This window comes from Serinus canaria, chromosome 21 (assembly GCF_022539315.1).
Source record: "Serinus canaria isolate serCan28SL12 chromosome 21, serCan2020, whole genome shotgun sequence".
NCBI lineage: Eukaryota > Metazoa > Chordata > Aves > Passeriformes > Fringillidae > Serinus > Serinus canaria.
The window spans coordinates 676675-691622 of NC_066334.1; the positions used below are offsets into that span (position 1 = coordinate 676675).

At 52.7% G+C, this 14948-nt stretch overlaps 1 protein-coding gene across 4 annotated transcripts in view; it reads left to right on the forward strand.

Annotated features, from left to right (window-relative positions):
* Nucleotides 1–14948, forward strand: part of EPHB2 (EPH receptor B2) — a 125212-nt gene that overhangs the window by 66489 nt on the left and 43775 nt on the right. The window lies entirely within an intron of this gene.

The window sequence follows — 14948 nt, forward strand, 5'->3', positions numbered from 1 at the left end:
AGCCCAGGAGATCAGCAGTTCATATTTCTGTTCTGAACGGGGAGCTGACATTAATGAACAGCTAATTAACATCACAGGGCTTGATGGTTGCAGTGTCAGCGTCCCTAATTAGTCTCGCACTAATCTGCTTTAATTAACTGTCCCTGTCGTGGTTTTAATTTAATTTTCAGCTCTAGACCAGCGAGAGCAGTCCTGGGAGCATCTGGGTTCCAGTACCATGGCACTGCTTGTGCTGGGATGGACTGGAGGGCAGTGGTGGCCAGCACAGGGCCCTGCGGTGCTCTGTGTACTGCTGCTTCCCAGGGATGAGCAATCCCCAGGGCACAGTCCCAGCCCAGCCTGTGCCCCCAGCCAGGCTGTGTGGGCTGGATGGGGCTGAGGGACACACCAGGAGCTGCCTGCAGCCCTCTCCTGCTGCTGGTCTGTGCATGCAGCCTGTTCTGTACTGTGGTGATCCCTGCTCTGGGGCACACGGAGAGGCAGGGGCTCCCTGGGACAGCTGTGCCTGCTTGGATTTCCTTCTCATTGCCTGGAGGGACCAGTCAGAGAATCACAGAGTGGTTTGGGTTGGAAGGGACCTTAAAGCCCATCCCATTCCATCCCCTGCCATGGGCAGGGACACCTTCCTGGTCTAAACTTCATTTGAACATGTCCAGGGAAGGTGAATCCACCACTGCCCAGGGCAGCCTGGTCCAATACCATTTCTGTGAAGAAATTTTTCCCCATCTCCAATCTAAACCCTCCTTGGCATGACATGATGCCATTTCCTCTTGTCCCATCGCTTGTTACTGGGAGGAATCCAACCCCTTCCTTACAACCACCTCCTTACAAGTAGTTGCTGAGAGCAGTGAGGTCCTCCCCTACTAATAAGGCAATTCCTTGTTAACATCCCTGCACTGCAGCACGTTCCTGCTGGGATGAAGAATGAGGATGTGTCAGGTTGGGCAGTTTCAGGGGTTTGCACTCTGCTGGGAAGGATTACAGCAGGAGAGGGCTGCGAAATGCATCCCCTGCTCCAGCCTGGCTCTGCTCTCCTCTCTCTGCCTCAGTCCCACATCCTTCATCAATCAGAGCACAAATCTTCCCAAACAGGAGTGTCTCCCCACGGGACCCTCTCGGGGCTGGGTTAATCTGTGTGAGCAAGTGGGGCCTTGCAAATGGAGCTGGCACTTGGCACTGTCCCAGGGAGCTGCTCCGGGCTGGGCTGGGCTGGCCCATCTGGATTAGGGGGCTCTGCCATCTGTCCTGCTCCCAGCTCTGCCTGGAACTGCTCCAGGAGCCTCGTGCTTTGAAGAAAACCCTTCTCCAACCACAGCCTCTCTTCCAAATATCCCAGCTGCTCCCAGCAAAGCAGCAGGGCTGCCCTCCCCTGCTCCTCTGCAGACAGAGCAAATCCTGGGTCAGCCCCAGACGTGCCAGGGGCTCTGAGAGTGGCTGACCTTGGGCAAAGGCACTGAAGATCCCGGGAGAACAACTGCTGGGACCCCTCTTAGCCAAGTGAGTTTGATGCTTGGGCAGTCTGAGGATTAAGAAGCCCAAATCTCTCTGTGTTTTCACACAGCTGCAGAGGGAAGTTGTTGGTTGTTCCACTGCAAGTTCTCACATCACATCCAGGCCTGATCCAAGGTGTTGGGCACTCTCTGTCTTCAAAGGATCCCAAAATGGTTTGGGTAGGAAAGGACCTTAAAGCTTATCTCATTCCACTCCTGCCATGGCGGGGACACCTTCCACTGTCCCAGGCTGCTCCAAGCCCTGTCCAGTCTTGCCTTGGACACTTCCAGGGTTCCAGGGGCAGCCACAGCTGCTGTGGGCACCCTGTGCTGGGGCGTACCCTCCCTCACAGGGAAGGATTCCGTCCCAATATCCCATCCATCCCTGCCCTCTGGCAGTAGAAGCCATTTCCCCTTGTCCTGGCATTCCAGGCCCTAGTCTCCAGTCCCTCTCCTGCTCTTTTGGGGCACCTTCAGGCCTCTGAGGTCTCCCTGGAGCCTTCTCTTCTCCAGGTGAGCACCCCCAGCTCTCCCAGCCTGGCTTCAGAGCAGAGAGGCTCCAGTCTTTGGGCTTACTCCAGAAGCTCCACATCCTTCATGTGCCGAGGACTCTAGGGCCAGAGGCGGCATTTAGTGGGGGTCTCACCAGAGCAGAGTAGAGGACCCTCTCCATCTGAGATCTATTGCTACAGCTCCATGCTGGGCTCTCACACTCAGCCTGGTCTCTGCAGCCCGCTCACTGTTTCCCATCCTGCTTTCTCTGTGGCACAAAATGCCAACACCACGTTGTGTAGAATGTGACTGGGAGAATGCTCTGAGTGTCTGAGTACACCCTGAAGAGCCAAACAACCCCAAAAAATGTATCAGGGGACTTTACTTCAAGTCACTTGTTTTACTTTTCACCCCTGGCAGTGATGCCATCACCTTGGCCAGGAGAGCTGAGCACCTCCTGCCCTTGGAGATGCTTTGGCATGGTGTGACCCTTGTGTATGCTCCCCCTGCCCTTGGAGATGCTTTGGCATGGTGTGACCCTTGTGTCTGCTTCCCCAGGCTGGGTTTCATCAACACCAGCAGCCACATCACAGAGTTTCCTTGGCTGAGCCTTAAAGCTCTTGGGTGCCAGTTATCTAATCCTGCTCTGGGAGCCCATAGCTGATATTCCACCTACTTCAGGAAGAATGGAAAATTTTAGGGAAGTGTTGGTTATGAAAGAATCCCTCTCCGTGCACACACCATGTGATTAAATGTCCGTTTCCTTCTGTGGCACAGTGGATGATTTTCCCCTGTTTTTGGGACAGTCCCGTCTCTTGACTGTGGCTTCATTTTTCTTGTGTTCTTGATTTCCTTCTTGTTGCTTTTAATCTAAAGGGCCCTGTTCTTTCCATTGCTTTTACCAACTGCTGTATTTTCTGCTGACTAAATTAAAGCCACTGCTACCATGACTTTTTAAGATGCACTTTTACTTCTTCACTGTCATTTTTGCTTCAGAATTAATTTTTATTGTAAAAATATTAATTGCCTTTTTTCTGGGGGCAGCAGCAACTTTATTTGAGGCTATTTTGGTTATTATTCACAGTGGTTCATTTGTACTCTATGTCCTTGGTGGCCTTGGTGGCATCTCTGGGAACCTGTTCTGTGCTGGGGCTGGCAGCCAGCCCTGGAGTGCAGTGGGAGAGCCCTGGAAATCTAGGGATCAGAGAAGACCCTGATTTACAGTTACTCTGATTTGCAGAGTTATTTCTACATGCACAGAGGCAGGGGCTGGGTTCAGCCTTCCCTTGGCTGACACCAGCCAGCAGCTCCCAACCTTCTCTTTGAGCGACCTCAGGTCTTTTGCAGCTCAAGTTCCTTGCACTGCCTTGCAGTGGGAGTAGGAAAGCCTGGGAGATTGGAAGTATGAAATCTGGTGGAAGAAAGCTTTCAAATGTCGAAGGTGCATTTTGATGGATGCAGGCAAAACCCACCCAAATAATGGGAATTATGAGCTGTTGAAAATTGCCTCTTCCCATCTGCTTTCTGGCATGCTTGGCTCTCAGATCCCTCCATTAAGCACTGCTCCTGATGGATTTAGAGAGATAATTATTTGCTGATGTTTTTCCCTCATCAGAGCATCCTTTTAGAGAAAGTTATCAGTGGAATGGGGGCCTGGGGACCAAGGGCTCAGCCTCCTCCCTCTGATGTTGATCCCTCACAGCCCTTGGTGCTGCATGAGCACTACAGCCCAATGACACATGGAGTGCACAGGGAATGCAGACAGTGGGAATTGCTCCTGGGTGTTTGTTCAGCCATGAATTGTGGCAGTCATTACACTCATGCAACACAGGGAGGCTTTATAAAAGATTTCCTTGGAAATAATGTCTAAAATCCCTGCTTTAGCTTTCCTTACATGCATGTCCCTGGCACAGGGTGATCTTGACATGGCCACACTGGTGGTTCTCAAGTGCAGGATGGTTCAAGCTGCTTTTTGGGATCAGTTGCAGGTGACAGTGATATTCTCAGACTTCATTGACAGCCCTACATCGCATTTCCTGTTTTCTGTCAAAAATTCTTGTGCTGATTTCAGTGATTTGTCTTCCTTCCATGGACTTCCTTGGTCAAGGGGTTAGAGCACAAGTCTCATGAGGAGAGGTTGAGGGAGCTGGCAGGGCTCAACCTGGAGAAAAGGAGGCTCAGGGGGGACCTTCTTACTCTGCACAGCTCCTGACAGGAGGTGACAGCTGGGAGGGGATGGGCTGTGCTCCCAGGGAACAAGGACAGGACACGGGAAAATGGCATCAAGCTGTGCCAGGGGAGGTTGACATTGGATATTAGGGAAAATTTCTTCACAGAAAGGGTGATCAGACGTTGGCACAGGCTGCCCAGGGCAGTGCTGGAATTACCAATCCCTGGAATTGTTCAGTGGATCTGTGGATGTGGCACTTGGTGGTGGCCCTGGCAGTGCTGGATTGACACTTGGACTCAAGGATCTCAGAAGGCTTTTCCAGCCTTACTGATCCCAGCCATGAGGGGCCTGTTTCAGTGGAGCCCCAGCTTTTTTGGCAGATCAGGTACCTGCAGACACAGTGATTTTGGGTAACCCTTGCAGTTGGCTTTGCAAGAACAAGCACAGTGTTCCAGTTTCAGCTCAGTGGAGCTGCTGCAGCTCAGGTTCCTGGGGAAGCCCTGAAAATGTCTGAGCATGAGAAGTGAGGCTGTTGGGACATGAGGGAATCTGAGATGGCAGGGCCAGATGGAGCTGTGGAGCAGAGCTGGAGTCTCAGGCTGGCACTGCAGTCCCTGAGCCATGGTGGTGACAGCAGCGAGGGCTCTGCTGTGGGGAAGGGACATCTCTTCAACTGTGATTGCTTTAGCAAAGGGAAAAAGGAATTTTTTTTCCCAGTCTGGACTCTGAGGAGTGGAAGCTCAGTTGGTTGTAGGCAGCTGGAGTGACAGAAAAGCAGCTCAGTTCCCAGGGAGTGGCTGTGACCATCTCTGAGGATGTGGATCCCTGTGTTCCGGTCCCTCCTTCCAGTACTTGACCTCCCTCATGGTGAAAAACAGTCTTTTGTCAAGCTGGAATTTTCCATGTGCCAGCTAGAATCTTGCCCTCCTTCTGAGGTCTGGCTCCACTTTCCTTTCACCCTGCAGGCAGCAGCAAGGTCTCTCCTTTGTCTTCTCTTTTCCAGGCTCACATCCATCCTCAGCCTCTCCTTGCCCACCATGTGCTCCAGCAGCCTGGAGCCTTCCCTGGAGTCCTTTCTTGTACTGGGGAGCCCAGACTGGAACAGCTCTTCATTGCTAGTGCACTTGGGAGCTTTTTTTAGAGGAAGGTTGGTTCTCCTTGGGGTTTGCCTTTCAAAGGTCTCCTTCAGGGCACTTTGGGAAGCACACTGTGTGCCCTTCCCAGGCCGTGCTGCCTCCCCACAGCTTCTCTACTCACTGCAGGCCAGGAAGGAAAGGTTCTGTGAGCTCCCCCAGTGACTTAACCCACCATAATGCCCATTTTTAATCACTCTCCTGCCAGTTCCACTCAGCACCAAGGGCTGACACAGAGCAGTGTTGTCATCTGGAAAGTGGCTGCTGGCACCAAACCAGCTGGCACTTTGAACTTGTCCCAACTGGGTACTAAGGAGCATTAAAATGTGCTGATTAAACATGCCCACTTCCGTTCCAAGGGTTCCTGGCCACCCCCAGCTCCACCTAGAAAGCTGCTTGTGCCCTGGGAAGGGCACCTGGAGGGGGTCTGCAGGGCACTGCTGGATATGGGGAGGAGAGCATGGGGTGTGATGGCTGCTGGTGCTGGGGGAAGCCAAGGCAGAGCAGTTTGGGAATAGGGCCATTGGCTGCACTCTGGGCTGGGGCTGCTATGGATTCCTTCAGAGACTCAGGCTCTGAAACTGCTCCTCCAGCATCTGAGACAAGGGAGGGCAGACGAGACAGCTACAAACAGTGAGCAGCCCCAGATGCACCTGGAGTACCTGGAGGGGGAGGCACAAATCTGTCCCAGCTCTGATCTGGCTCTGATCAGGCCTGACAGTGTGCAGACACTGCCTGGTCCATGCCAGCCTGGGTCTGCTCCTGGGGCTCTGTGCCTGTGCCCAGCAGCCCCACAGTGCTGGGGGTGCGACTCCAGACTGGCTCCAGGACCAAGAGGGCTAGGGACACTTGAAGGGCTCTTGTCCAGGAAAAGCTCCTTTTTTGCTTTCCTGTTTCCTTTAGGATTAAAGTTACTGTCCTTGGGCTGGAACCATGGAATGTTTGTCAAGTTTATGAGGGCTTTTAGAGAGGCTTTTAGAAAGAACATCCTATCCCTTCTTTTATAGGGCTGAGATAAGATTATCTTTGTTTTAACACCAATTAAAGCAGGAAGGGTTTATAGGATTAGGGGTTTTCCATCAGTGCAACTTTGATGTCACCACTTGCCTGCTTGGTTTGTTCCTTTCCCTGTGTTAAATCCTTGGGAAGTGTTCCTGAGATGGTTGACATGGCCTCCCTCCCGCCGCACAGCTCTCCCAGGCAGAAGCTTTGGGAAACAATTAAACAAGACCAAACAAAGTAACAAAATATGAAGGTCCTAAATTCTTCAGGGAGCCTCTTGGAGAAAGCTGGCTCAGAATGGTCACAGCATGAGTCTGCAGTGCTTCAGTGTTTACATCAAGAGAAAAGGGATGTGCTGCTGGCCTGAGCAGCATGTTTAAAATAAAAATATAAAATCGTAGACTCCAAGAATGATTTGGGCTGGAAGGGAACTTAAGCTCATCCCATTCCACCTCTGCCATGGGCAGTGATACCTTCCGCCGTCCCAGGCTGCTCCCAGCCCCATCCAGCCTGGCCTTGGGCACTGCCAGAGACCCAGGGGCAGCCCCAGCTGCTCTGGGCGCCTGTGCCAGAGCCTGCCCACCCTCCCAGGGAACAACTCCTTCCCAATATCCCATTTGGCCCTGCCCTCTGGCAGTGGAAGCCATTCCCTGGGTCCTGTCCCTCCATCCCTTGTCCCCAGTCCCTCTCCAGCTCTCCTGGAGCCCCTTTAGGCTCTGGAAGTGGCTCTGAGGTGTCCCTGGAGCTTTTTCTTCTCTAGGTGAACCCCCCAGCTCTCCCAGCCTGGCTCCAGAGCAGGGGGGCTCCAGCCCTTGGAGCTTCTCTTTGGCTTTCTCTGGCCTCATCCCAGAAGCTCCATGTCCTTCCTCTGCTGGGACCCCAGAGATGAAAGCAGTGCCCCAGTGCTCCCCTGCTCCATGCAAGTCACGCCAGGGCTCCCAGGCCATGCTGCTGTCCAGCCCCTGGAGCTCTGGTTCCTTCTGCTTGTGCCAGGCCACCCAGACAAGGTTGGGAGGCTGACACTGTGCAGGCTCCTGCTGTCCCCATGCCTGGCACTGGGACTGCTCCTGGGCCAGCATCACCTGGCATTCCTGGGGTGGGAATGTCCTGCTTCAGGAGAGCTCTGAGCTATTGAGCTTGGCCTTGGAGCAGCTGCAGCCTGAGCTGCTCTTCAGGTGGCTGCACGAGCCAGGAGTTTGAAGGAATCTGCTGCCACCAGCACTGTGCTCCTGAGCTCTGAACTCACTCCCTGCTTTCAGCTTCCCACAGAGGCTTCTGGAAGTGTGCAGTGAGCTGAGCTTCTGGGCTGCAGCCAGCCTTGGTCTACAACAGCATGATGGACACACAGATCCATGTCTCCTTGGGACAGAACCAGAGAATCAGGAAATCTTTAAGGTTGGAAAAGCTCTCTAGGATTGAATCCAGCTATTAACCCAGCACTAACCTGTGTCCCCAGCTGCCACACTCACATGTTTTTAGAGCACTTGCAAGGATGGTGACTCCACCACTGCACTGGGCAGCCTGTGCCAATACCTGACCATACTTTCCATGACAAAATTTTCCTTAATATTCAATCTAAATCTCCTCTGGTACAATTTGAAACTCTTTCCTCTTGTTCTTTTACTTGTTTCCTGGGAGAGGAGACTGACCCCAAACAGGGACAGGGAAGTCTTCTCCCCTGGTGTGTGGATGGCCCTGACAGGATAAATGCTGGGTTATGGTCTTCTCCATCTGCACTCTGAGGATGTTGGCAACATCCCAGTCCCACATGCTCAGGCAGGGACAGAAAACTTTACATTTCTCTTTAAGAGCTGTGACAGGCTGGGTAAGCTGAACCAGGCTGATGGGGCAGGTAAGAAATTTCAGGCATTTCTCTGTGACAGCGAATCCCATCAGCCCTGATGGATGTGTCCTCCCCCCCAGCAGGACTGGGGACTCACAGGTGTGCTGCCCACAGGTGTGCTGGGCTCACCAGATGCCTGAACTTGGGAGCAGTGCTGGAAGGGAGGTGACCTTGTGAACCCTGGGAATCTGCAGGGGGAATTTGCTGGGAAGCCCCTGGTACAAAGCCTTTCCCAGGTGAGAGCTGAGCTCTGCTTCTGGAGCACAGCACTGGGAGAGAGCTGCCAGGGCTGGGGCCAGGCTGGTCCTGCCCAAGGCTGGGGATGCTCTCAGAAGAGCAGGGAACTGTACCTGCCTGGATTTGGTGTGTCATGAGCACTGTTGGTTTGTCCCATGGTGCCCAAAGGTTGGATCTTTGATCCTTGGCCCTTGGCCTGGGTCTGTGGAGCTTTGGGCCAAGGACAGTCTGGCCAGAGGTCAGGGTGTATTTGGCCCTTGCAAGACCTTCCAATGTGGTCTGTTTTGGGGAGCTCCCAGAGCAGGGCATCACTCTACCCTGCTTTGTCCTCTCCCAAGCTCTGTGACACCCCAGCCCTAAGGTCCTGTCACAGCCCCACACTTTCCCAGCACTGCCCCTCTGCCTGGGGACCGAGGGACACAGGAGATGGTGCTGAGAACAAGATGTGAGCTCCTAAACTACCATGAGATGAGCAGAGGCAGGGCACTATTGAGGGGGTTGTGCCTGAGGGAGCCTGGGATGGAGCTGGCTGCAGCTGGGGTGGCTGGTGGGGAGCATTGTTGCAGGGAATGTGGGGTTTAGAGTGCTGACACCTCCAGCTGTGAGGCCAGAGCAGCAGTGCCTGTGGGCAGGTGATGGGACCCCAGTGATCTCCTGGAGCTGCTGGTGAGGTGCAGAGTGTTGGCCCAGTCAGTGGGGATGTGTCTGTGGGCCAGGAGGATGCTATGCAGCCTGTGCTGTCTTGCTTCCATTCCCATCCAATGGAGAATGATTAGGTTAAACAGGAACATTTGCATTGGGACCATTCCCTTTACTGACAATTCTGTAATCCACATCCTGGAGGTTCCCCTCCAGTTAATTTCATTTAACCCTGTTTTCCCTCCTGTATTTCCCTCCCCTGCTCTGCAGATGCTGTCAGAGCTGTTGGCAGTGACAGCACCTGGCAATGGCATTAATTGCTTATCGGAGGATGAGGTAACAGTGCAGGCTGCTAATTAAATTTATCCCTCAGGAAACAGGAGGACCCGTGTGGCCCCTGGCACCTGTAGGTACCAGCTCCTCAGTCTTCCCAGATGCAGCCAGCCCCAGGATCCAAGGGTGTCACCACTGCCTCCTCAAGGCCCGACTGACTCTGCCCTGCAGCCCTCTGCAGGCTGGGGACACAGGGAGGAGCTGGAAGTGGATCCAAGGCAGTGTTGCTGCTTTGGCTTGTCCAAAGGCCACTCTTTCACTAAGAGGACAAACCCATCGGGTGAGGGACAGGGGACAGGAACAAGCAGAGGAGGGAAAAATTTACAAGTGAGACAAAGTGATACCTGTTTGATTGCAGAATTGAAAACAAGGGTCAAGGTGCAAGGGACAGAATGGAGCAGAATATGGGAAAAGTGACAATGTCATTGCAGTGGCCACCTCATCTTCCAAGCAGGGTATGATGAAAGGAAATGGGGAAATTTAGAGCTGGTTAGACATAATAGTTCTGCACAGAACATCATCAATGGCCTTAAACTGGAACAGAGTAGATTTAGATGGGATATTGGTAAAGACATCTTCCCTGTGAGGGTGGGGAGGCCCTGGTGCAGGGTGCCCATAGGAGCTGTGGCTGCCTCATCCTTGTCAGTGTCCAAGGCCAGGTTGGATGGGGCTTGGAGGAGCCTGGGACAGTGGGAAGTAATTGAACCTGAGATGAGCTTTAAGGTCCCTTTGAACCCAAATCCTCCTGCCTTTCCATACTTCCATGAAATCCCCCACACACCACAGACAGCAGAGAGCCAGAAATGCTGGTCAGGGAGTCTCATGTCCAATGTCCATTTGCACTGAGAGTGCCACCAGATGAGCTCAAGGCAGCCATGGAATTGTGCTCAATGTACCCCAAAGATGGAACTCTACCACCCCTCTCTCAGGTCAGAGCCATCTTTGGAGAAGTAGCTTTTCATAACGCCCTGTCTGAACTTGTGGTCCTTGTCCTGTATGGCAGAGTGTGGCACCCTGAGAAGTGTTTGAGCCTATCTTCAGCAGGTGCAGTTAGATCCCGCCTTACCCCAGTATCCCCAGTTACCCCATCCAGCTCTTCCCACCTCTCCTATGCCCTGTGCCCCATGGATGACCATCTTGGTGATTCTCCACTGGACTCTCCTGCTTCTCTATATCACCCCTGAAGTGGGCAACCCCAGCCTAACCATGGCATCCCCTGTGCCTGGCAAGGGAAAGGAAAACACCTCCCCCAGTGTCCTGGCAGTGCTTCTCCTGGCTTGGCCCAGGACATTGTTTTATTCTCCATAAGAACATATCTGTGGGACTCATTTTATCTGGGGTCAGAATGGGAGCAGCACTGTGGTGTGGGGCCAAGGCACCCACCTGGGGTTTGTGGGGTGAGGAGGGTGCCAGTGGCAGCAGGGAGGGCTATGGGGCTGGGACCCCTAAAGGATGGAGGAGGAATCCCAAAAGCATGGAGAGGGACCCCCATAGCCCAAGAGGAGGGCAGGAGGCAGGATGTGGCCAAGGGGAGCAGCCCTGGGTCCTGCAGCAGCAGGGAAGCTGCAGAGGCAGCCCCCAGCCCCGGCCCCGAGGGAGAAAGGAGCCAGGGGGGAGATAAGGCTGAGGATTTAAGGCTCCTGGCAGATCCTGACAGCCAGGGCTGCCTGGCTTCCATCAGCCTTTAAAAATGCCTCACTGGAGTTCAGGGATCCTTGCTGCCAGGAGAAACAGGGCCAGGCAGAGGGGGTGAGAAGAATCCTTACTTCCTCAGAGCCCTCACCATGGGCTGAAGGTGCCATTTTAGGAACTTTTATTGCAGGAGGGAGCTGCTTGCTCAGAGTGTTTCCAGGAGGAGCCTGGGGTGGGCTCTGAAGGCCAGGGCAGTTTGGGATGCAGGAGAGCCTGGCTGGAGCCTGCCCAGCTCGCACTGGATTAATTAAACATTTCGTTAGAGAGAGGCAGTGAGACATGAAGGAGCAGGGAACCCCTGTGTGGTCCCTCCTGCACATTTGGCCAAAGGCTTTCCCTGAGCCATGGGATGCCTTTCGCTGCTGAGCTGCTCTGGGACAGGAGGGCTGGAAGCTTGGTGCCAGCAGCAGAGGCGGCCTTGCCTCCCACATCCTGGTGTGGTCCTCTGCAGGAGGGCAGGATGTTCTGTGGGTCCTTCCCATGGCATTCCCTTCCCTTCAGGAGCTGGACACCATGATCCTTGTGGGTCTCCTCTTGCCTTCCCAGGCACAAGCACCTTTCCATGCCCTGGGAGTGAGTGAGTGGGAAGCAAGGAGCCCCAGTGCTGCTCAGCATCACCAGCCTTGCTGCAGAGAGCCACAGCCAGTGCTCCAGGCTGCCTCCAGAGCTGTACCCCAGCAAGGCAGCCAGCCATGGCTCCGTGTAGCAGCCAGGCAGTTAAAGGCCCCTCTGTTCCTGTGAGCCCTGTTAGCATCCCATCACTGCTGGAGGTGGGGGAAACTGCTGTAGTGATGGGGCCAAAGCCACTGGCACCGAAATCACCCTCCAGGCATGAGGGATGCTTGGATAAGGTAGAAATTTCTGTGCTTTCACTGTTTAATTTTCCTCTTGGCAAACAGGAATTTCTATGGATGTCCTTGCTGCAAGACTAAGGAAAAGCAGCAATGTCCCAAAGCTGCTGTCACCTCCCAGGGTAGAAAACTGGGATGTCCTCATGTCTGTGTCAGGCTGGGCATGAGGAAAAGGTTCTTCCCCCAGAGTGTGCTGGCACTGCCCAGTCTCCCCAGGGAATGAGCACAGCCCTGGGGCTGCCAGAGCTCCAGGAGCACTGGGACGAAGCTCTGAGGGAGGCACAGGATGGGATTGCTGGGGTGTCTGTGCAGGGCCAGGAGTGGGACTGATGATCCTTGTAGGTCCCTTCCAACTCAGAGCATTCCATGATTCTGTGATGCTTCCAGCACATGGTGAGAACATTTCCATTGTTCAGGCAGGAGGGGCTTTAGCCCCTGTGTGAAGATTTTACTTTTGATTTGGTGTTTATTCTGGAAACAAGAAATTGGGTAAATTCCTAAAGAAAATCTCTTTTCTCACCCAGAGGAAGACCTGGAGGGAGCAGAACAGTTTTGAAGACAATGTTCATTTATTTTATTTCTTGAGGTTGTCATTACTGGAGAAAAATAAATCAATAGGAGAAAGGACTTTCCATCAAATTTCAGTGATTTTCTTGTCTTTACACATGATTTCAGAACATTTAACTTTGGAGAAGTTCTGATTTTCTCAGGATTATTTTATCCCATGCGGGACCTGCTGTGGAGGAAGGGACTTGCCAAAACTCCTGGCTGTGTTTTGGTGGTTCATGCAAAGAGTTTCAGTATCCCAGCTTGGCATTTTTGAGGAACAACCACTGAGCCTCAGTTTTTATCTCTCTCCAACCACTGACCTGTGCCAGGGCCAGTGTGGGGAATGTTTTTATCCCTTGGAGTAGTCACTACACTCCACAGCCTGGGCACTTTTTGGATATCTCTCTGTCTTGATGCAGAAGAAGCATTATAGGAAAGTATCTATTTTTAAAATAAACTCAGGAAGGTGAAAGAGGCCCCTGTCTGAAACTATCCTTGCTGGAATGACCCTGCATTTTGCCTGGGCTGTCAGATGAGAGCAATTTTATCTCTTGGTCTTTTGTGTGCCTCAAATATTGGTATTATTGCAGGAAGCCTGTTATCATGTCCCCATTGCTTCTGGGGAATGCAGAACTGCCCAGCTATCGCCTCTCCCAACAGCTTAACACCCTCTGAGATGGGCTGGTCTCGAGGCAAGTGGGTCAGGAATGGAATGGAACAGGTGAGGGATCGATGGAAAGATCCAGAAACATGAGGAGGATCCTGGTTCTCAACAGCTCCTTTGACCATAAGAGGAAGGAGGGACAGTGCAAGCAGGAAGGCTGATGGAATTTCTCTGTGGAACTTTTCTCATTGGAAACTCAGGCTATTTCTGGAGGAAAGGAGATGACAAATGAAGAAAAAAAAACCAACCTTCTTTTTTTTCCTAAATAAGAAATAGCTACTTCTTAGCAGTGGCTCTTGCTCACAGCAACTCTAGTGAATGTTTTTCCCAGGCTGTTTTCTGATCTGCCTCATTCCTGGGAGCCTTGGCAGGTGACTGAAGGAGAAGTTTGTTAAACCTGTTTCAGCACAGGAACCACCTGCCTCCCCCCAGGCTCCTCAGGCTGTGTAAGAATTAACAGGAACAGAAAGTCACAACAGGAGTAACCACAGAGGAACGGGCTGAGCCCAGCCTTTCCTTGGGCACTGGTGATCCTGGGCTTGGAAGGGACTTTGTGGTGTTGAAAGCTTCTATCCAGGAGTGCTGAATCTGTCAGTGCTGGATCACAGTGTGGTCCAGCCCTCACCACTGTCTGCTGTAGGCACCACACACCCCCCTGGCCCCCTCACCCACCCTGTGGGGCTGGACAAACCTGGGGTTGAGTGGCTGCTGCTTATGGAGCATCTTCTTCACCTGTGAGGGGCTCAGAGCCTGGAGGGAGAGCCCAGCCCACTGCTACTGCTCAGCAGAACCAACAATTTATTTGTGATATTGAGTCATAAAATCATGAAGGTTGGGAATGTCCCCTAGGATCATCAACCTAGCCCTGCCATGTCCCCAGGTGCCACATCTACAAAGTCATGAAGACAAAACTCTGTGGAGAGTTGCAAAAGGGACCCTATGAGACAGTGTGACCAGGGAATGAGAAGGCAATTGGAATTCAAAAGACTTGAGGTGATACAAATGGGAGAAAACAGCCCCAGGTTCATGAAATGGTGCAATCACAGAATGGTTGGAGTTTGGAGGTGTCTTAAAGACCATCTGCCATGGGGCATCTTTCAGCAGACCAATTCCCACATACCTGCACAGGGATGAGGTGGCCCGATGTTCTTCACAACTCAGATCTTGGGGCTTTCACAATCAGTGGTTAAAAAATAATGTGGACATTGCTGAAAAAAGAAGATGTTGTTATGCAGTGTGAAGCATGACAGAGATTTGGACAACTCTAGAGGTCCTAGACAAGGCAGATGGTGATTGGGTGTCCATCAGCAATGGAAATGTGGGATGGCATCAAGAATGGCAGCTTGGCCTCAAAGCAGAGAGCAACAGTTTCTTCCTGCAGCGTGTGGTTACAGCACAGATCTCTTTAGGGGTAAAACAGGAGCAGGACATCTATAGGGAATAAAAAACTGAGTGGGTAACATAGTGGGAGAAACACCCATGTGGGGTATTGAGTGCGAGGAGCTGCATCTCAGAAGGGAGTGGGAAAGTGTTGTGGGCAAGACAACATGGTGGTTCATGGCCTGCTCCTTGGGTGGTCATGGAATCATGGAATATCCTGACTTGGAAGAGATCCACAGGGATCAAATCCAACCCTTGACCCTGCACAGACACCCCAGCAATCCCACCCTGTGTGTCCCTGGAGTGGTGTCCAAACGCTCCTGGAGCTCTGGCAGCCTCAGGGCTGTGCCCATTCCCTGGGGAGCCTGGACAGTGCCCAGCTCCCTCTGGGGGAAGAACCTTTTCTGATCTCCAGCCTAAACCCCCCGACAGTCACTGTTGGGGGGAGGATTCTGGTGTCCATGGTCTGACCT